The sequence below is a fragment of the Coregonus lavaretus genome, assembly GCF_964263955.1.
Source record: "Coregonus lavaretus genome assembly, chromosome: 29".
NCBI lineage: Eukaryota > Metazoa > Chordata > Actinopteri > Salmoniformes > Salmonidae > Coregonus > Coregonus lavaretus.
Window position 1 is genome coordinate 20,185,327 of NC_140016.1, and position 21,272 is coordinate 20,206,598.

The 21,272-nt window shown below is 43.4% G+C and overlaps 1 pseudogene across 1 annotated transcript in view; it reads right to left on the minus strand.

Annotated features, from left to right (window-relative positions):
* LOC311104600 (putative methyltransferase NSUN7) overlaps nt 1–21,272 on the minus strand; it is a 49,928-nt pseudogene that overhangs the window by 13,748 nt on the left and 14,908 nt on the right. The window contains exons 3-8 of the transcript in view: nt 18,083–18,210; nt 17,837–17,965; nt 16,323–16,491; nt 9,591–9,826; nt 8,913–9,002; nt 8,283–8,345 (exon numbers count right to left, since the gene is read on the minus strand). The product of the transcript in view is annotated as a putative methyltransferase NSUN7 (transcript). The remainder of the gene's footprint in view (nt 1–8,282; nt 8,346–8,912; nt 9,003–9,590; nt 9,827–16,322; nt 16,492–17,836; nt 17,966–18,082; nt 18,211–21,272) is intronic.

Consider the following 21,272-nt stretch of genomic DNA (forward strand, 5'->3'; position numbering starts at 1 on the left):
CTCTTATATGGGCAGAAAGCTTACATTCCTGTTAATCTAACTGCACTGTCCAATTTACAGTAGCTATTACAGTGAAAAAATAGCATGCTATTGTTTGAGGAGAGTGCACAACAACAAAAAACGTATCACGATTTGATACATTCACCACTGAAGGTAAATAATGTACTTACATTCAGTAATCTTTCTCTGATTTGTCATCCTAAGGGTCCCAGAGATAAAATGTAGCATTGTTTTGTTTTATCAAATCCATTTTTATAATCAAATGTAGGAACTGGGTTCTACAGTTTGAACCCCTGCTGTCTCTGGCTCCACACCCACCCCGCCCGGCCATCTAGATGTGTGAAAGTTAGTGTATAAGCTAATGATCCAACATGTATGACATTCCTGGGAGTGTGTAAACTTACATTTTGTATTACCATATCATTTTTCTATGTTCTCTATAGTTATATACTTGAAAATGTATCAATTGACCAATTCGGCACATTTGGGCAGACTTGAAACAAAATAGTCCAGTATTGCAACGCTTCGCTGGATCAATCTGAAACTTTGCACACACACTGCTGCCATCTAGTGGCCAAAATCTAAATTGCACCTAAACTGCAATATTATATTGTGGCCTTTCTCTTGTATTTCAAAGATGATGGAACAAAAACAATAATAGAAACGCATGTTTTTTTGTTTGTATTATCTTTTACCAGATCTAATGTGTTATATTCTCCTACATTAATTTCACATTGCCACAAACTTCAAAGTGTTTCCTTTCAAATGGTATCAAGAATATGCATATCCTTGCTTCAGGTCCTGAGCTACAGGCAGTTAGATTTGGGTATGTCATTTTAGGCGAATATTGAAAAAAAGGGTCAGATCCTTTTTAAGAAGCCTTTTGGACCTAGACTCTGCGCTCCAGTACCGCTTGCCATGCAGTCTTTGACTAGGGTGGCTGGAGTCTTTGGGAATTTTTAGGGCCTTCCTCTGACACCGCCTGGTATAGAGGTCTTGGATGGCAGGAAGCTTGGCCCCAGATGTACTGGGCCATATGCACTACCCTCTGTAGCGCCTTGCGGTCGGAGGCCAAGCAGTTGCCATACCAGGTGGGGATGCAACCAGTCAGGATGCTCTCGATGGTGCAGCTGTAGAACTTTTTGAGGATCTGAGGACCCATACCAAATCTTTTCAGTCTCTTGAGGGGGAATAGGTGTTGTTGTGCCCTTTTCACGACTGTCTTGGTGTGTTTGGACCATGATAGTTTGTTGGTGAAATGGACACCAAGGAGCTTGAAGCTCTCAACCTGCTCCACTACAGCCCTGTCGAGGAGAATTGGGGCGTGCTCGGCCCTCCTTTTCCTGTAGTCCACGATCATCTCCTTTGTCTTGATCACGTTGAGCGAGAGGTTGTTGTCCTGGCACCACAATGCCAGGTCTCTGACCTCCTCCCTATAGGCTGTCTCATCATTGTCGGTGATCAGGCCTACCACAGTTGTGTCGTTGGCAAACTTAATGTTGGAGTCGTGCTTGGCCACGCAGTCAAGGGTGAACCGGGAGTACAGGAGGGGACTAAGCATGCTCCCCTGAGGCGCCCCCGTGTTGAGGATCAGCGTGGCAGATGTGTTGTTGCCTACCCTTACCACCTGGGGAGGCCCGTCAGGAAGTCCAGTATCCAGTTGCAGAGGGAGGTGTTTAGTCCCGCGGTCTTTAGCTTAGTGATGAGCTTTGAGGGCACTATGGTGTTGAACGCTGAGCTGTAGTCAATGAATAGCATTCTCACGTAGGTGTTCCTTTTGTCCAGGTCGGAAAGGGCAGTGTTGAGTGCAATAGAGATTGCGTCATCTGTGGCTCTGTTGGGGCGGTATGCAAATTGGAGTGGGTCTAGGGTTTCTGGGATGATGGTGTTGATGTGAGCCATGACCAGCATTTCAAAGCACTTCATGGCTACAGACGTGAGTGCTACGGGTCGTTAGTCATTTAGGCAGGTTACCTTGGTGTTCTTGGGCACAGGGATATGGAAATAAGGGCTGTGTTTTGTGTGATAGACCATGTGACGTTTTGATAACCGTGTAAATCTCTCTAGGACAAGGTGACTTTTATCAATTTATTCGCCTGTAATTAAATGCTAATTAGTTGCTAATGTGGCTATCATAAAGAACTACAAATGCCATGATTGTCTGGACGAGACTGCCGAATCAAGTCAAAGGTAAGAATCTCTATCTAATGTTAGCTAAATGTAGTAATGAATAAATAAGCTACATTTCTTTAAATGGACAATTCTCTGAACTGTCTTGTGCAAGTTTTAAATTGACACAATACCTGTTAGCAAAGGTATCAGCTAGAGATTACGTGCAGGAGCTTGAAGAGATTTGTAGTTTTGCATTATGTCTACTTTGATGCTAATTAGAATGTTCGAATCCGAGAGTAATTAGAACCGAATATATTGATAAAAGGCACCTTGTCCGAGGGAGATTTACAGGGTTATCAAAACTTCACATCAGGGTAAGTCTACACAAAACACAGCCCTTATTTTAAGTGTTTCTAAAATCCCCTATGGGAAAAATGATTGGTGGAAAAACAATTGGAACCATTTCCCTGTTTGACCGCTAGGTTTTATGGGTATTATGACACCACCACTGTGAGGCTCTTATCATAGTTCGGTTGTAATCCAGAGAGGTTAGAAAAATTATCTCGATCCTCTATGAGGCTGTGCAGGGATCCAGATTGCGGATTTAAGAGGACACTTGAGTCGTCAGCGTACAATGACACCTTTGTTCTTAAACCCTGGATTTCTAGCCCCTCTATATTATACAGTGGGGAAAAAAGTATTTAGTCAGCCACCAATTGTGCAAGTTCTCCCACTTAAAAAGACGAGAGAGGCCTGTAATTTTCATCATAGGTACACGTCAACTATTACAGACAAATGGAGAAAAATAAATCCAGAAAATCACATTGTAGGATTTTTAATGAATTTATTTGCAAATTATGGTGGAAAATAAGTATTTGGTCAATAACAAAAGTTTCTCAATACTTTGTTATATACCCTTTGTTGACAATGACACAGGTCAAACGTTTTCTGTATGTCTTCACAAGGTTTTCACACACTGTTGCTGGTATTTTGGCCCATTCCTCCATGCAGATCTCCTCTAGAGCAGTGATGTTTTGGGGCTGTCGCTGGGCAACACGGACTTTCAACTCACTCCAAAGATTTTCTATGGGGTTGAGATCTGGAGACTGGCTAGGCCACTCCAGGACCTTGAAATGCTTCTTACGAAGCCACTCCTTCGTTGCCCGGGCGGTGTGTTTGGGATCATTGTCATGCTGAAATACCCAGCCATGTTTAATCTTCAATGCCCTTGCTGATGGAAGGAGGTTTTCACTCAAAATCTCACGATACATGGCCCCATTCATTCTTTCCTTTACACGGATCAGTCGTCCTGGTCCCTTTGCAGAAAAACAGCCCCAAAGCATGATGTTTCCACCCCCATGCTTCACAGTAGGTATGGTGTTCTTTGGATGCAACTCAGCATTCTTTGTCCTCCAAACACGACGAGTTGAGTTTTTACCAAAAAGTTCTATTTTGGTTTCATCTGACCATATGACATTCTCCCAATCCTCTTCTGGATCATCCAAATGCACTCTAGCAAACTTCAGACGGGCCTGGACATGTACTGGCTTAAGCAGGGGGACACGTCTGGCACTGCAGGATTTGAGTCCCTGGCGGCGTAGTGTGTTACTGATGGTAGGCTTTGTTACTTTGGTCCCAGCTCTCTGCAGGTCATTCACTAGGTCCCCCCATGTGGTTCTGGGATTTTTTGCTCACCGTTCTTGTGATCATTTTGACCCCACGGGTGAGATCTTGCGTGGAGCCCCAGATCGAGGGAGATTATCAGTGGTCTTGTATGTCTTCCATTTCATAATAATTGCTCCCACAGTTGATTTCTTCAAACCAAGCTGCTTACCTATTGCAGATTCAGTCTTCCCAGCCTGGTGCAGGTCTACAATTTTGTTTCTGGTGTCCTTTGACAGCTCTTTAGTCTTGGCCATAGTGGAGTTTGGAGTGTGACTGTTTGAGGTTGTGGACAGGTGTCTTTTATACTGATAACAAGTTCAAACAGGTGCCATTAATACAGGTAACGAGTGGAGGACAGAGGAGCCTCTTAAATAAGTTGTTACAGGTCTGTGAGAGCCAGAAATCCACCATAATTTGCAAATAAATTCATTAAAAATCCTACAATATGATTTTCTGGAGAAAAAAAATCTCAATTTGTCTGTCATAGTTGACGTGTACCTATGATGAAAATTACAGGCCTCTCTCATCTTTTTAAGTGGGAGAACTTGCACAATTGGTGGCTGAATAAATACTTTTTTCCCCCACTGTAGTTGGATCTGATTTTAATAGCTAACATTTCCATGGCCTTTCCTGCCACGGCGCTCAGAGTACAGAGGCTGCTGGGAGCTGGATGGCCGGGGGGAGAACCGTGCGCTCCTGTCCATCGACTCAGCCCCGCCAGACACCGTGCCAATAGGTGGGTCGATAGCAACCTGTTGTTCATTAACGGTCCGATAGCGAGGTTCTGCCGGCTCTGGCAAAACTGTTTCAGCCCGATCAATGACCGTGTGATTAGAGAAGCTGGGCTTCCGTCTCACAAACACGCACACACACTCCCCCTAGATTAACATGATCCAGCCCACACTGAGAGTGGATACAATAAGACAATAAAGTGGAACTGACAGCTTTTTAACTACTTTGCAGATATGAAACAAACAGCAAATCATAATATCATTGAAAAATATAAAATTCCCATTTTATGCTACAAAATTAACTTTATAAGAGGTTTTAAAAATAGGTTCTATTTGACTCAAAATTCCATGACGTACAGTAAGGCTTGTTGGCAGAATAGATGGATGCAGTTCAATGCATGATTAATATAATTCACCAATACATTTCTTGGTAGTCAAATTTTTTTTGCTATCAGGTTGTAAATCACAGCTGGCCTGGTACGTCGTTTGCTGCTGTTTCAGTTTCAATTACTCAATATTTTGGACAAAAATTGACTAATGTAACTAAGGCTGGGAATGTCAATACAATCAAACTAGCAAGGGCAATGATCACAAGTCAGTCATAACGTGGCTAATAGGCTAGCATATCTATTTATGTAGCTATTTATTTAGCAAGCTAAAAATACAGAGCCTAACGTTAGCTGGGAGGATGTCATGCCATTGGAGGAGTGGGTGAGTGACCAACCTGTTCCCCTCATATAATTTTTCAGTGGCTACAGCTAGAGATGCAGGTGTAATTTGGTTAGCTAGCAAGAAATGTGAATCGCTTCGCTAGCTAGTCAGCTATGCTGAACAACGGTTATCCAGTTAGCATATCTCTTACATTTATAGATTCACTCGTAATTCACTTGTAGAATCTAGTACGATTTTAGAGCACTCTTGTCTGAGTGTGCCAGAGCGCAGAATACCTGATGAATTTACAAACGCGCAACACCCGCTGAATATTACCGTTGTCACTACTAAACGTTGGCAAAAAAAGTAATTCAATTGTTGCCAGCAGCACAGTTAGTCACTAACGCTCTAGATAACATGTAAACAGCCTAACCAGCTCTGCTAGGGAGAGTAAAATGGTCAGAGTAACTTCAGCCAGCTAGCTTGGGTGCTTGACTGCAATTGTTAGGAACGCTCGGATCAACCCTACTCCTTGGCCAGAGCGTCCAGTGTCAATAGTGCAGTGTGTGCTCTGAACGCTCAGAGAGCGAAACGCTCTGAATTTATGAACAGACAATCTAACACTCTGACACACTGGAGGCAATTTACAAACACACCCTTAGTTGTTAATCAAATGTATTTTGCATCGATCAAATGGGCAAGTTCCCATTCAGTTGTCAAAACGTGGGTTGGGACAAGCATGCATTGGCAGGCAAGCTGTAGAAGGACGAGCAGGCTAATATCCCCCATCGTTTATCAGTGCAATTTTGACAGCCAACTAGCTGAAAAGGTTTATCTAATGTTCCCTCATTAGATTTTAGCTCATCTCGCTAGCATTAGTTGGCTAGCATTAGTTGTTGATATTGTTGTTGTTGATGTGCATAACTGAGGGAGAGAGAGCCTACCTTTTCATAGTTGTTTGATCAATAGGACTATAAAGTTCCCAAATGTAAGAGGACCCCTGGTATTTACATATTTGCTGAAATCCATTCAGGTGAATTTTGTGGCTTTTGCCGACTGTGTATTAATGATCTAAAGTTGTGCTGTTGCTACTGCCTGTAAACACACAGTCAAGTACAAAGTGAATGGTGGCAGGCCCATGTGGCAAATGGCTTATTTGCATAAAGGCCTACTGTAGCTCTGATTGGCTATAGCCTACTGGAAGAGAGATGTTTTTATTCGGTTTTATTTACTGCAGTGTCCATTACTTTTCCAAACGCAAGGCTGCTTTCCCACTCTATATTGCTATAGAATTTTCACAAATGCCTTAGTCTACATCATTCCCAAATATTATATGAATTTATGAAAACATGAAAATGACCATACAGTGCTATGAAAAAGTATTTTCCCCCTTTCTAATTTTCTCTACTTCTGCATATTTGTGATACTGAATGTTATCAGATCTTCAACCAAAACCTAATATTAGATCAATTACAGGAACCATGTCGTCCAAAAAGTTATACTTTTGAATCATCTGTCCATAGAACGTTCTTCCAAGAGTCTTGATGATCATCCAGGTGCTTTTTGGCAAACTTGAGTCAACTTTTTGGACGAGATGGGTCCCATTATGCCTGGCGAAAACCAAACACTGCATTCCACAGTAAGAACATCATACCAAAGGTCAAGCGTGGTGGCGCAGTGGTCTAAGGCACTGCATTGCAGTGCTAGCTGTGCCACTAGAGATCCTGGTTCGAATGAAGGCTCTGTCGTAGCTGGCCGTGACCGGGAGACCCATGGGGCGGCGCACAATTGGCCCAGCGTCGTCCAGGGTAGGGGAGGGAATGGCCAGCAGGGATGTAGCTCAGTTGGTAGAGCATGGCGTTTGCAACGCCAGGGTTGTGGGTTCGATTCCCACGGGGGGCCAGTATGAAAAAATAAAAATAAATAAAAATATGTATGCACTCACTAACTGTAAGTCGCTCTGGATAAGAGCGTCTGCTAAATGACTAAAATGTAAATGTAAAATGTGTGATGGTTTGGGGATGCTTTGCTGCCTCAGGACCTGGACGACTTGCCTTAATAGAAGGAACCATGAATTCTGCTCTGTATCAGAGAATTCTACAGGAGAATGTCAGACCATCCGTCTGTGAGCTGAAGCTGAAGTGCAGCTGGGTCATGCAGCAAGACAATGATCCAAAACACACAATCAAGTCTACATGAAAATTGCTAAAAAGCAACAAATTGGAAGTTTTGGAATGGCCTAGTCAAAGTCCAGACCTAATCCCAATTGAGATGTTGTGGCAGGACTTGAAACGAGCAGTTCATGCTTGAAAACCCACACGTCACTGAGTTAAAGCAGTTCTGCATGGAAGAGTGGGCCAAAATTCCTCCACAGCGACGTGAGAGACTGATCAACAACTACAGGAAGCATTTGGTTGGAGTCATTGCAGCTAAAGGTGGCACAACCAGACTGTAAGGGGCAATAACTTTTTCACACAGGGGAATTGGGTGTTGCATAACTTTGCTTATGAAATAAATATGTAATTGTTGTGTTATTTGTTCACTTATGTTCCCTTTATCTAATACTAGGTTTTGGTTGAAGATCTGATGACATTCAGTATCACAAATATGCTAAAGTAGAGAAAATTAGAAAGGGGGCAAATACTTTTTCATAGCACTGTATCTAAGCGCTTGCTTGTCAAAAAAGAAAAAGAAAAAAAAAGTATAATATTCTTCCTGGGGGTGTATATAAACAGATTTTAATCAGATTTCATGTTGCTAAAATGCTGTCAGTTCCACTTTAATACTGTGTCAGAGTAATAATACACTTTGGTTGGGTTTGCTGTGTTTATTCAAGCTGGATCTCTAAACCAGCCCTGTGTGTGCATGAGGGAAAGGGCACAGCATTGGGAGGATAACAGAGTTGTTATTTGTCTCAGCTCCTGTGTAGCTCTATCTAACAGTAGAGTCATGCTGACCTGACCGGACCAGGAAACATTAACATTTCTAATTTAGATTTAGAGCCTCTCAGAGGGAAACTCTGCTGTAATTGCAGATTAGATGTGAGAGAGAGGGTGTGTGCACACAGACACGCGCACACCCACAAATAAAACACTCCCTCTCTCTGTAAGTTCACACACTCACACTTCAGGGTGTGGACGATGTCTCTCTTTTGCTGGGCCACCAGTGTGTCCAGCTTGGTCTGGGCTAGGGGTATATGCTGGAGGGTCAGTGTTGGGAAGTAGTGAACTACATGTGGTTCAACTAGTAATCTAACTATGCCTTGCAGTAGCTGGTGTAGTTAAACTAAATTCAAATATTGGTAGTGTTCTCAGTAGTTAATTACTTTTTTGCCGTGTAGCTACCTACTGGAACTACACACTAATTTTTTTGCAAAAAAATAAATATATATGGGTGAAGTAGGCATCAGACCTTCCTAATTCTGATTCGTTTTTGTGTTTAATGGGCTAAGTTACCCATTCTGTTAACACCTGACTCCAGAGTGATCTGAGCTTTCAATGTGTGGTCTATGACATTTCAGATTTAGATACCAGAATTTATCACGAAGTAGTTTGAATTTAGTGAACTAGATTTCAAAGTAACTTTAGTTAAGTAAACTATATTTTTCTTAAGGTAGCTTTAGTGTAGCTTAACTTCATCCAGTGTGAAGTAGTTGGTAGCTTCATAAACTATGTTTTCAGAGTAGCTTCCCCAACACTGTGGAGGGATAGGGATGTAGACTGGTGTAGTGTGTTGGGGTGTGTGAAGCTATACCTCCGTTCTCCTGCAGGGTGACACGGACCTGCTGGAGCCTCAGGTCACATGGGTTCAGAGACAGGAAACTCCCAGGGATCAGCTTCACGTCTGACCAGACAAACACACACACACACACACATACAGTAAGTCTGTAGCATGAACAAACCCACATTTGGGCTCAATAACATGCTCCCAAGAACACAACCATGTCGTGCCAACTGTACAAACTTATCTGGAAAGAAGCTAGCAACAGTTGACACACACACACAAATCAAATCAAATCAAGCTTTATTTATACAGCACATTTCAGACATGGAATGTGCTTTACAGGAAAAAACAAATAAAAAACAATGAAAATAAAAGCTGAAATATTTACTACACAAACGTAAGATAAAAAACTAAAGAATGACACAAACTGAACGACTAAAAAGCACCCTGAGGAAAAGCACAGCGAAAAAACTGTGTTTTAAATATGTCCACAGTTTCGGCCCCCCTCAGGTTCTATGGTAGGCTATTCCAGAGGCTGGGTGCATAATAACTAAAGGCTGCCTCTCCATTTCTCTTGATCCTAGGCTTTAGGATATTTAAAAGGCCAGTGCCAGAGGACCTGAGGTGCACAATCGTGGATTGTGGTTTGATTTAAAAACCAATTGAAGAATCTTACAATAATTATAAAACTCTCACACACACACACACACATGATCTTGCAGGCCATCTTGGCAAGGACCTCCTGTAGCTCCTCCCTCTGGGCGGGTGGGCGGTCGCCAACACAGACAGACTTTCGATTGGCTGTTGCCATGGGTATTGCCATGGGCGACCAGGGAGGCGGTATGTGACAAGGTGAGACCGGAGGAGGAGCCAGCCATAAGGATGTCCCCCTCCGAGGGAAACAGGGGGCGCACTACACATGGGCCCATACCACAAGACTTATCCTAGGGAAGGGTGGGTGAGAAGGGGTAGAGAGGGGAGGGGGAAGGAGATTGAAGGAGAGAGTGAAAGGGGGAGGGAGAGAAGGAAAGAAAAAACAGAAAAAAAGGAGAAAGCAAGAGAGAGAGTAGAGAGCGTGAGAGAGAAAGTTACCCCCAGCACGATCAGATTACTATGGAGATGTCCTTCAACCAACAGAGTCCCCCTCTAGAGATAATGCTGAATGTAGCACAACGCAACAGAGCCAGCTAATTTGACTTTCTCTAGTTAGTATCCATATCACAGTCTTTGTAGGGAAAAGAGAAAGCGAGAAGGGGAAGAGCAAGGACGTTGAGAAAGGAAGGAGAGAGAGAGAGAGAGGAGGAGAGAGGGGAAGTGATTAATTTAGCAGTGGTATTGAATGCTTAGTTGAATTTGGCTCCGTAATCAGATTTCACTGTGCTTGTGTGGCATTGCGCTCAGAGAGGCTGTGGCAGGACTAGAAATGAAAGTGAGAAGCCTAGAGCTCTGCAGCACTCCCAGAAACAAGGAAGAAGGTTTTATAGAGTGGCACAAATGGGTACTCTGTATTCACAATGGGAAGGGGAGCATATGCATAGAAAAGTTTACTTGGATTTATGGATGCAAGCTGTTGTACAGTACAGCCATAATTCTGTGCGTGTGCTAGCCTGTGTGTGTGTGTTCACAGTCCGCATTGTTCCAAAAGGTGTAGTTTTATCTCTTTTTAAAATCTGATTTTACTGCTTACATGAGTTACTTGATGTGGAATAGAGTTCCATGTAGTCATGGCTCTGTGTAGTACTGTGTGTTTCACGGAGTGTGTTCTGGACTATGGGACTGTGAAGAGACCCCAGGTGGCATGTCTTGTGGGGTATGCATGGTTGACTGGCCTGTGTGCTAGTCGTTTGAACAGACAGCTCAGTGCTTTGAACGTGTCAATACCTCTCACAAAGACAAGTAGTGATGCAGTCAATCTCTCTCTACTTTGAGTCAGGAGGGATTGACATGCATGACATTGATATTAGCTCTCTGTGTACAATTAAGGGCCAGCCATGCTGCCCTGTTCTGGGGCAACTGTAATTTTCCTATGTCCCTCATTGTGGCACTTGAACATATGACTGGGCAGTAGTCCAGGTGTGACAAAACTAGAGCCTGTAGGACTTGTTTTGTTGATAGCAATGTCAAGAAAGCTGGGCACATTATTATGGACAGACCTCTCCCCATCTTAGCTACCGTTGAATCAATATGTTTTGACCATGACAATTTACAATCCAGGGTTACACCAAGCAGTTTAGTCTCCTTGCTCAATTTCCACATTATTCATTACTAGATTTACAGTGGGGGAAAAAAGTATTTAGTCAGCCAACAATTGTGCAAGTTCTCCCACTTAAAAAGATGAGAGAGGCCTGTAATTTTCATCATAGGTACACGTCAACTATGACAGACAAATTGAGATTTTTTTTCTCCAGAAAATCACATTGTAGGATTTTTAATGAATTTATTTGCAAATTATGGTGAAAAAAAAGTATTTGGTCACCTACAAACAAGCAAGATTTCTGGCTCTCACAGACCTGTAACTTCTTCTTTAAGATGCTCCCCTGTCCTCCACTCGTTACCTGTATTAATGGCACCTGTTTGAACTTGTTATCAGTATAAAAGACACCTGTCCACAACCTCAAACAGTCACACTCCAAACTCCACTATGGCCAAGACCAAAGAGCTGTCAAAGGAACCAGAAACAAAATTGTAGACCTGCACCAGGCTGGGAAGACTGAATCTGCAATAGGTAAGCAGCTTGGTTTGAAGAAATCAACTGTGGGAGCAATTATTATGAAATGGAAGACATACAAGACCACTGATAATCTCCCTCGATCTGGGGCTCCACGCAAGATCTCACCCCGTGGGGTCAAAATGATCACAAGAACGGTGACCAAACATCCTAGAACCACACGGGGGGACCTAGTGAATGACCTGCAGAGAGCTGGGACCAAAGTAACAAAGCCTACCATCAGTAACACACTACGCCGCCAGGGACTCAAATCCTGCAGTGCCAGACGTGTCCCCCTGCTTAAGCCAGTACATGTCCAGGCCCGTCTGAAGTTTGCTAGAGTGCATTTGGATGATCCAGAAGAGGATTGGGAGAATGTCATATGGTCAGATGAAACCAAAATATAACTTTTTGGTAAAAACTCAACTCGTCGTGTTTGGAGGACAAAGAATGCTGAGTTGCATCCAAAGAACACCATACCTACTGTGAAGCATGGGGTGGAAACATCATGCTTTGGGGCTGTTTTTCTGCAAAGGGACCAGGACGACTGATCCGTGTAAAGGAAAGAATGAATGGGGCCATGTATCGTGAGATTTTGAGTGAAAACCTCCTTCCATCAGCAAGGGCATTGAAGATTAAACGTGGTTGGGTCTTTCAGCATGACAATGATCCCAAACACACCGCCCGGGCAACGAAGGAGTGGCTTTGTAAGAAGCATTTCAAGGTCCTGGAGTGGCCTAGCCAGTCTCCAGAACTCAACCCCATAGAACATCTTTGGAGGGAGTTGAAAGTCCGTGTTGCCCAGCGACAGCCCCAAAACATCACTGCTCTAGAGGAGATCTGCATGGAGGAATGGGCCAAAATCCCAGCAACAGTGTGTGAAAACCTTGTGAAGACTTACAGAAAACGTTTGACCTGTGTCATTACCAACAAAGGGTATATAACAAAGTATTGAGAAACTTTTGTTATTGACCAAATACTTATTTTCCACCATAATCTGCAAATAAATTCATAAAAAATCCTACAATGTGATTTTCTGGATTTTTTGTTTTCTCATTTTGTCTGTCATAGTTGACGTGTACCTATGATGAAAATTACAGGCCTCTCTCATCTTTTTAAGTGGGAGAACTTGCACAATTGGTGGCTGACTAAATACTTTTTTTCCCCACTGTAGTTGAGGTTTAGGGTTTAGTGAATGGATTGTCCCAAATACAATGCTTTTAGTTTTAGAAATATTTAGGACTGTCTTATTACTTGCCACCTATTCTAAAACTGACTGCAGCTCTTTGTTAAGTGTTGCAGTGATTTCACTTACTGTGGTAGCTGACGTGTATAATGTTGAGTCATCAGCATACATAGACACACAGGCTTTACTCACTGCCAGTGGCAGGTCATTAGTAAAGATTGAAAAAATGAAAGGGCCTAGACAGCTGCCCTGGGGAATGCCTGACTCTACCTGGATTATGTTGGAGAGGCTGCCATTAAAGAACACCCTCTGTGTTCTGTTAGACAGGTAACTCTAGATCCACAATATAGCAGGGGATGTAAAGCCATAACACATATGTTTTTCCAGCGAAAACAGGTTTTTAGAAAATCAGAAATACCTTATTTACATAAGTATTCAGACCCTTTGCTATGAGACTCGAAATTGAGCTCAGGTGCATCCTGTTTCCATTGATCATCCTTGAGATGTTTCTACAACTTGATTAGCGTCCACTTGTGGTGAATTCAATTGATTGGACATGATTTGGAAAGGCACACACCTGTCTACATAAGGTCCCACAGTTGACAGTGCATGTCAGAGAAAAAACCAAGCCATGAGGTCGAAGGAATTGTCCGTAGAGCTCCGAGACAGAATTGTGTCGAGGCACAGATCTGGGGAAGGGTACCAAACCATTTCTGCAGCATTGAAGGTCCCCAAGAACACAGTGGCCTCCATCATTCTTAAATGGAAGAAGTTTGGAACCATCAAGACCCTTCCTAGAGCTGGCCGCCTGGCCAAACTGAGCAATCGGGGGAGAAGGGCCTTGGTCAGGGAGGTGACCAAGAACTCGATGGTCACTCTGACAGCGCTCCAGAGTTCTTCTGTGGAGGCCTTTATGGTAGAGTGGCCAGATGGAACCCACTCCTCAGTAAAAGGCACATGACAGCCCACTTGGAGTTTGCCAAAAGGCACTTAAAGACTCTCAGACCATGAGAAACAAGATTCTCTTGTCTGATGAAACCAAGATTGAACTCTTTGGCTTGAATGCCAAGCGTCACATCTGGTGGAAACCTGACACCATCCCTACGGTGAAACAAGGTGATAGCAGCATCATGCTGTGGGGATGATTTTCAGCGGCAGGGACTGGGAGACTAGTCAGGATCGATGGAAAGATGAACTGAGAAAAGTACAGAGAGATCCTTGATGAAAACCTGCTCCAGAGCGCTCAGGACCTCAGACTGGGGAAAAGGTTCACTTTCCAACAGGATAATGACCATAAGCACACAGCCAAAACAACTCAGGAGTGGCTTCGGGACAAGTCTCTGAATGTCCTTGAGTGGCCCAGCCAGAGCCCAGACATGAACCCGATCGAACATCTCTGGAGAGACCTGAAAATAGCTGTGCAGCGACGCTCCCCATCCAACCTGACAGTGCTTGAGATGATCTGCAGAGAAGAATGGGAGAAACTCCCCAAATACAGGTGTGCCAATCTTGTAGCGTCTTACCCAAGAAGATTCAAGGCTGTAATCGCTGCCAAAGGTGCTTCAACAAAGTACTGAGTAAAGGGTCTAAAAACGTATGTAAATATGACATTTCAGTTTTTTATTTGTAATAAATTAGCAAACATTTCTAACAACCTGTTTTTGATTTGTCATTATGGGGTAATGTGTGTAGATTGATGAGGGGAAAAAACAATTGAATCAATTTTAGAATAAGGCTGTAAAGTAACAAAATGTGGGAAAAGTCAAGGGGTGTGAAGACATTCTGAATGCACCGTATGATCGATAATGTCAAAAGCTGCACTGAAGTCTAAAAAAACAGCTCCCACATGCTTCTTATTATCAATTCATAAATGCCAATCATCAGTCATTTATGTAAGTGCCGTACATGTTGAGTGCCCTTCCCTAAAAGCATGCTGAAAGTCAGTTGTTAATTTGTTTAGTGTGAAATAGCATTGTATCAGGTCAAACACATTTTTTACCAAAACGTTTACTAAGGGTTGGTAGCAGGCTGATTGGTCAGCTGTTTGAGCCAGTAAAGGGTGCTTTACTATTCTTGGGTAGCGGAATGACTTTAGCTTCCCTCCAGGCCTGAGGGCACACACTTTCCTGTAGGCTTAGATTGAAGAGATGGCAAATAGGAGTGGAAATATAGTCTGCTATCATCCTCAGTAATTATCCATCCAAGATGGAAATATTCTTTACATCTTCAACATAGGAATAACTAAAAAACCTATTGTATGATCTCTTATACACTATATTAGGCCCAGCCTTTGGAACTTTGGTTTTCCTAGATATGGCTACTATATTATGATCACTACATCCGATGGATCTGTATACTGCTTTAGAGCAGATTTCTGCAGCATTAGTAAAGATGTGATCAATACATGTGGATGATTTCATGCCTGTGCTGTTTGTAAATACCGTGGTAGGTTGACTGATAACCTGAACCAGGTTGCAGGCACGTGTTACAGTTTGAAGCTTTTTCTTGAGTGGACAGCTTGATGAAAGCCAGTCAATATTTAGGCCACCCAGAAAATATACCTCTCTGTTGATATCACATACATTATCAAGCATTTCACACATGATCTAAATACTGACTGTTAGCACTTGGTGGTCTATTTCAACTTCCCACAACAATAGACATTAGGTGAGGCAGGTGAACCTGTAGCCATATTACTTCAACAGCATTTGACATGAGATCCTCTCTATGCTTTACAGGAATACAACTCTGAATATAAACAGCAACACCTCCCCCAATGGCATTCCTGACTCTTCCGTAGATGTTAGAATCATATATTTGCTACCACTGTATCATCAAAGGAATTACTAAATTGGTTTCAGAGATGGCCAGTATATGAATGCTTTCTGTTTCTAGCAGGTTATCGATTTCATTAACCTTGTTTCTTAATATGGGCCATTTCTTTGCACTTTTCTATGATTCTTGATTGTTTTTATTGCTTTAGGTAGGATGATCAGAGGTAGAGTTGACAGTGATATTTATATTTGAGTTGATAGTGAAGGGTGAACTGCACACAGTGGGCTTCCTACTAGGGCAAACCGTCTCAGTGCTAACAGTATAACTCAGGTTCATAGGAACATGATTACTGCTGACAGTAGCTGTCGGATTGACAGAGGCATTTAGAGGAACATAAATTAGGTTACTTACATTATGACTGACAACACCCCTGGTAAAATGTACATTTGCAGCAGCACTATGACAACTCAGTGAAACAATGGTAGGGATTATCTGAACAGGGCTTGGGTCACTGAGAAGTAATTTTCTCAACGCGGCCTTGAAATGCGTGGACAGGGTCTAGGCACCAAGATGATTTGGATGGACTCCGTCATTCCTGTAGAGCATCTTCTACTTCCAAAAGGTATCAAAGTAATCTGTAAAAGTTATGCCAATGGTCAGTTTAGAATTAAGCCCTGCGATGTGTCTGAAATGGTACCTTGTCCTGGTTAACAATAGTGCACTATACAAGGAATAGGTGGAACTTCGTACACAGTCTTGCAGTACTAGCTACCTGTATGATGAGCTTATAGTCGCTATGCAGGTCAGCTTTGAGCTGGGGGGGACACACCAACATATCCACACAGTGGGGGTCCTGACAGAAGGACTGCCCCTCCAACTGCCAGACTGAATTCACCTGAGAGAATCCCCCTCACTTCAGGATGCTGCACACCTCATCAAGGCTTGGGGGAAGAGAGGAGAGGGGGAAGGAGGAAGAGGGAAAGAGGGATGACAGGGTGTGAGAGTCATTATATAGCATGTAAAATCCCTCTATGGCCTTTTAAAAGGCTTCTACCGCTGTTGTCACTTCTGGTAGTAAGTAATATGTTATGTGTTATGGTACCTTCAGGGGTGCGTGCTCAGTCCCCTCCTGTACTCCCTGTTCACCCATGACTGCATGGCCAGGCACGACTCCAACACCATCATTAAGTTTGCTGACGACACAACAGTGGTAGGCCTGATCACCGACAACGATGAGACAGCCTATAGGGAGGAGGTCAGAGACCTGGCCGTGTGGTGCCAGGATAACAACCTCTCCCTCAACGTGACCAAGACAAAGGAGATGATTGTGGACTACAGGAAAAAAAAGAGGACTGAGCACGCCCCCATTCTCATCGCTGTAGTGGAACAGGTTGAGAGCTTCAAGTTCCTTGGTGTCCACATCACCAACAAACTATCATGGTCCAAACACACCAAGACAGTCGTGAAGAGCGCACGGCAAGCGGTACCGGAGTGCCAAGTCTAGGTCCAAAAGACTTCTCAACAGTTTCTACCCCCAAGCCATAAGACTCCTGAACAGCTAATCATGGCTACCCAGACTATTTGCACTGCCCCCCCACCCCATCCTTTTTACGCTGCTGCTACTCTGTTAATTATTTATGCATAGTCACTTTAACTCTACCCACATGTACATATTACTTCAACTACCTCAACTAGCCGGTGCCCCCACACATTGACTCTGCACCGGTACCCCCCTGTATATATAGCCTCCCTACAGTTATTTTATTTTACTTCTGCTCTTTTTTTCTCAACACTTTTTTGTTGTTTTATTCTACTTTTTTATAAAAAATAAATGCACTGTTGGTTAAGGGCTGTAAGTAAGCATTTCACTGTAATGTCTGCACCTGTTGTATTCGGCGCATGTGGCCAATACAATTTGATTTGATTTGATTGTATTTGTTGTCCTGTGTGACAAACACACACACACCACAGGTGACCTCCAGAGTCCCAGGCCTTGCTGAGGGTTGTTGCAGATTGGATCTGTCCACTACAATGGGATTTACACCCCACTGAATCAGGCTGGCTGGAGCACAGCAGGAAAGCACACACACACTCTCACACACACACACACACACACACACACACACACCAACTGTGGATTAATGGGATGTCGGCAGGGCACCTGGATCATAAACAATTGGTCAACACCCACAACCTCAGAGATGTGTGGACGTGTGTGTATGTGCGCGTGCGTGTGTGTGTGCGTGTGTGTTTGCTGTGTGCCATCTGTGTGTGCAGTGTGCTGACCTGCTCTTGATTGTGTTGACCCATAAGTTGGCTCTCTCCTGTATCTTCCTCACAGCCTCGGGGAGGAGACAGTAGTTGGTCAGGAGGTCATGTTTGATCCTACAGTGAGCCAGGGTCTTGGTCTTAAACCTACAACAGGGAATCTTATTCAAGCAGTCCCTCATACCTCTCAGCCGACTAACACAACAACAACACACAGACTCTGTTTACACATACAGTACACCCCCCCCCCCCCTTCCCTGTTAGCTGAGGAGGCAGTTCTCCACCTCCCTGACTTCCTGTACAAGCTCCTCCCCCTGGTGTTCCAGAGGGAGGAACTTCCTGTCTTGGAAGCCGTAGAGAATCACCTCCACCAGACTCATCTGGTCATCAGGCTAGAGAGAGAACACAGTGTAGAGTTAGAACACATAGTTCAGACTCATCTGGTCATCAGGCTAGAGAGAGAACACAGTGTAGAGTTAGAACACATAGTTCAGACTCATCTGGTCATCAGGCTAGAGAGAGAACACAGTGTAGAGTTAGAACACATAGTTCAGACTCATCTGGTCATCAGGCTAGAGAGAGAACACAGTGTAGAGTTAGAACACATAGTTCAGACTCATCTGGTCATCAGGCTAGAGAGAGAACACAGTGTAGAGTTAGAACACATAGTTCAGACTCATCTGGTCATCAGGCTAGAGAGAGAACACAGTGTAGAGTTAGAACACATAGTTCAGACTCATCTGGTCATCAGGCTAGAGAGAGAACACAGTGTAGAGTTAGAACACATAGTTCAGACTCATCTGGTCATCAGGCTAGAGAGAGAACACAGTGTAGAGTTAGAACACATAGTTCAGACCAGGGCCGGATTTACCCCATTTGGGGCCCCGGGGCACCAACCTCCTTTTTTGGGAAGGGAAATCAGCCAACACATTTGGCCATGGTGCAGAGAGAAAAAAAATCTGTTTTATAATGCTATTCTACACATTTTGTCATGAGGCTAAGAGAAAATGTTACAGTTTTAAAACAAATGTCCTGCCATTCTAAACTTTTTTGCCATGGGGCAGAGAATTAAATGTGCTGTTTTATAGCTCATCTCTTGCACTTTTAAAGCTAATTTCCTGCCATTTTGCTATCATATGGTATCTGGGGGTCCCTCGACCTCCAGGGGGGCCCGGGGCACGTGACCTGCATACCCGTTTGGTAATCCTATCCTGGATCCGACTCATCTGGTCATCAGGCTGGAGAGAGAACACAGCATAGAGTTAGAACACATAGATCAGCCACACTTCAATAGCCAACAGAAAAGGAAAACACAGCAGAGTTGGGATGGGTAGAGAAGTTTTGCTTCAACAGTCTACCAGAAGGAGAACAGTATAGAGAGAGAGAATGGATAGAAATGTCACACTAACAGTCAACTGCCTTACACTTCAATAGCCATCTAACTGTCTATCAGCCAGAGAGAGAAAACAGCATATACAGCAAAGAATGGATAAAGCAGTTATTCTTCAAAAGTTACCTGCCTATACCAGAGGGAACATAGAGAGAGATTGAATTGACACGGTTCAACAATCAACATTCTTTACCATCAAACCCCAGAGATAGCCTAGACACAGTCAGGATAATTCACTGCTGCCATAGACAGTAACCACTGCCTTAAAGTAACTGTCCAGTGAAAATCTCAATTTTAAAAGTTCATATTCTGTTAACTCATACCCAAATAATGTTGGTGACTCGTCCTATACTCTTATTTGTGACAAAAGCATAAAATTGGAGAAAAAAACACTTCAAAAACCCCACCTCAAACTTGTGTCTCAAACAGACCGTTTAAAAAAATGCTTGCAATTTCCTCATAGAGGATGATGTCATCCTCCTGAGGAGGATGAGCTGGTCAATCAGTGGTCTACTTGCATTCATATTTTTAACAACCGGTATACGCCCCCACACCATTCTGTTGTTGGGGTACGCCCACAACATTCCATTACAGAAAAGCTGCTTTTTAACAGCTGCAATATGTAACTTTTTGGGAGACCCGACCAAATTCACATAAAAAATGTAATTATAGATCTGTCATTCTCATTGAAAGCAAGTCGAAGAAGTGGTACATCTGTTCTATGTGCACTATTGCTATGCTTCCCGGTCTTAAGTTTAGTTTTTTAGTCTTTTACTTTCGGTTTTGTACACCAGAATTTTAGGAACCAGGAAATGGCGGAGCGATTTCTGCATAGTGCATCTTTAATAAAAAATGTTGGGAAGGAAAACTATTTCACTCATATTGTAATTAATTATAGGTAAAGTTTCATAGAAATCTGGAAACACTGGACAGTTACTTTAAGATACCCTCCCTGTGCCTCATCAGATTAGCCCCTTAGGGCTCAGACACACCAATATAATTTGCTGGCACGAGAGTACTTAACACCTCTGAACAGAGTGCGAACCGAGTGCACACCGATTTTACATTTAGAATCGTGTGAAAATGTTGGCAGTCAGATATCAACAGCGGGTGGTCCCTAAAACACAGTACTGAACGATCGGGAGACGAACGTGTCTGTGAGCCTTTAGCGATATCATATCACTTTCATCTAGGGCCGGGACGATACTAGCATCACGATACTCGTTAGTATTGTGGCAAGGAAACAAAACACAAACCAGATTCAACTTCTTTAGAAAAACAGCCCTAATGTTGGAAACAAACATCATTATGTTGTCATCCAGAGTCACATGTATTTGTTTTCCAAGCTATAGCACACAATATTTTACATACAGCAGGTTTTTAAAGGACCAACGAGTTTGGTCTGTGTCGTGACTTCATTTTTGCCATGGAAAAAAACTGGTGATACTGGTCTCGTCACAGCCCTACTTTAATCTGTAATAACATCAAGGGAACAGTGAAGGCAGTTTGATGGATTTATTGATTAGGCTAAGTGATCCACAGAGCCGTGTAGCTCCTGTGGGTGTTTTGGGTAGGTACACAGCAGTCCCCACTCCTCCACTCAGAGGTATGGTGGAGCAGCTTTGGGATGTCCTGCCATGACCTGACTCCTACCTCTTAATTAAACACAGAAGGAATACACACTCCCTCTCTCTTTACCTCCCTCTAACACGTTCACACTATCTTTCCCTCACACTTTCTCTCGCTCCCGCCAGCTTCTTATCACCCTCTCTTCCTCTCCCTTGCACTTTCACGCTCCATCACTCTCCCTTTCTCTCTCTCCCTCTCTCTCCGTCAGGGCGCGAGGGACACGGATCACATTAGTGGCAGATGGTGTTGCATGGCAGTGTCATGACTCTCCCTGGGTGAGGATCAAAGGCTTCACATCAGCTTGGCAAATGGCCGACAACAACCAGACCATCTTACCCACAGGGGGCTGTGCCGGTCTTGACATGTTAATACTGCCATAAATTAGAGAGGATGAGCGTCTATCTCTGGCATTCTAGTATGGTGAAAGGAATGCCT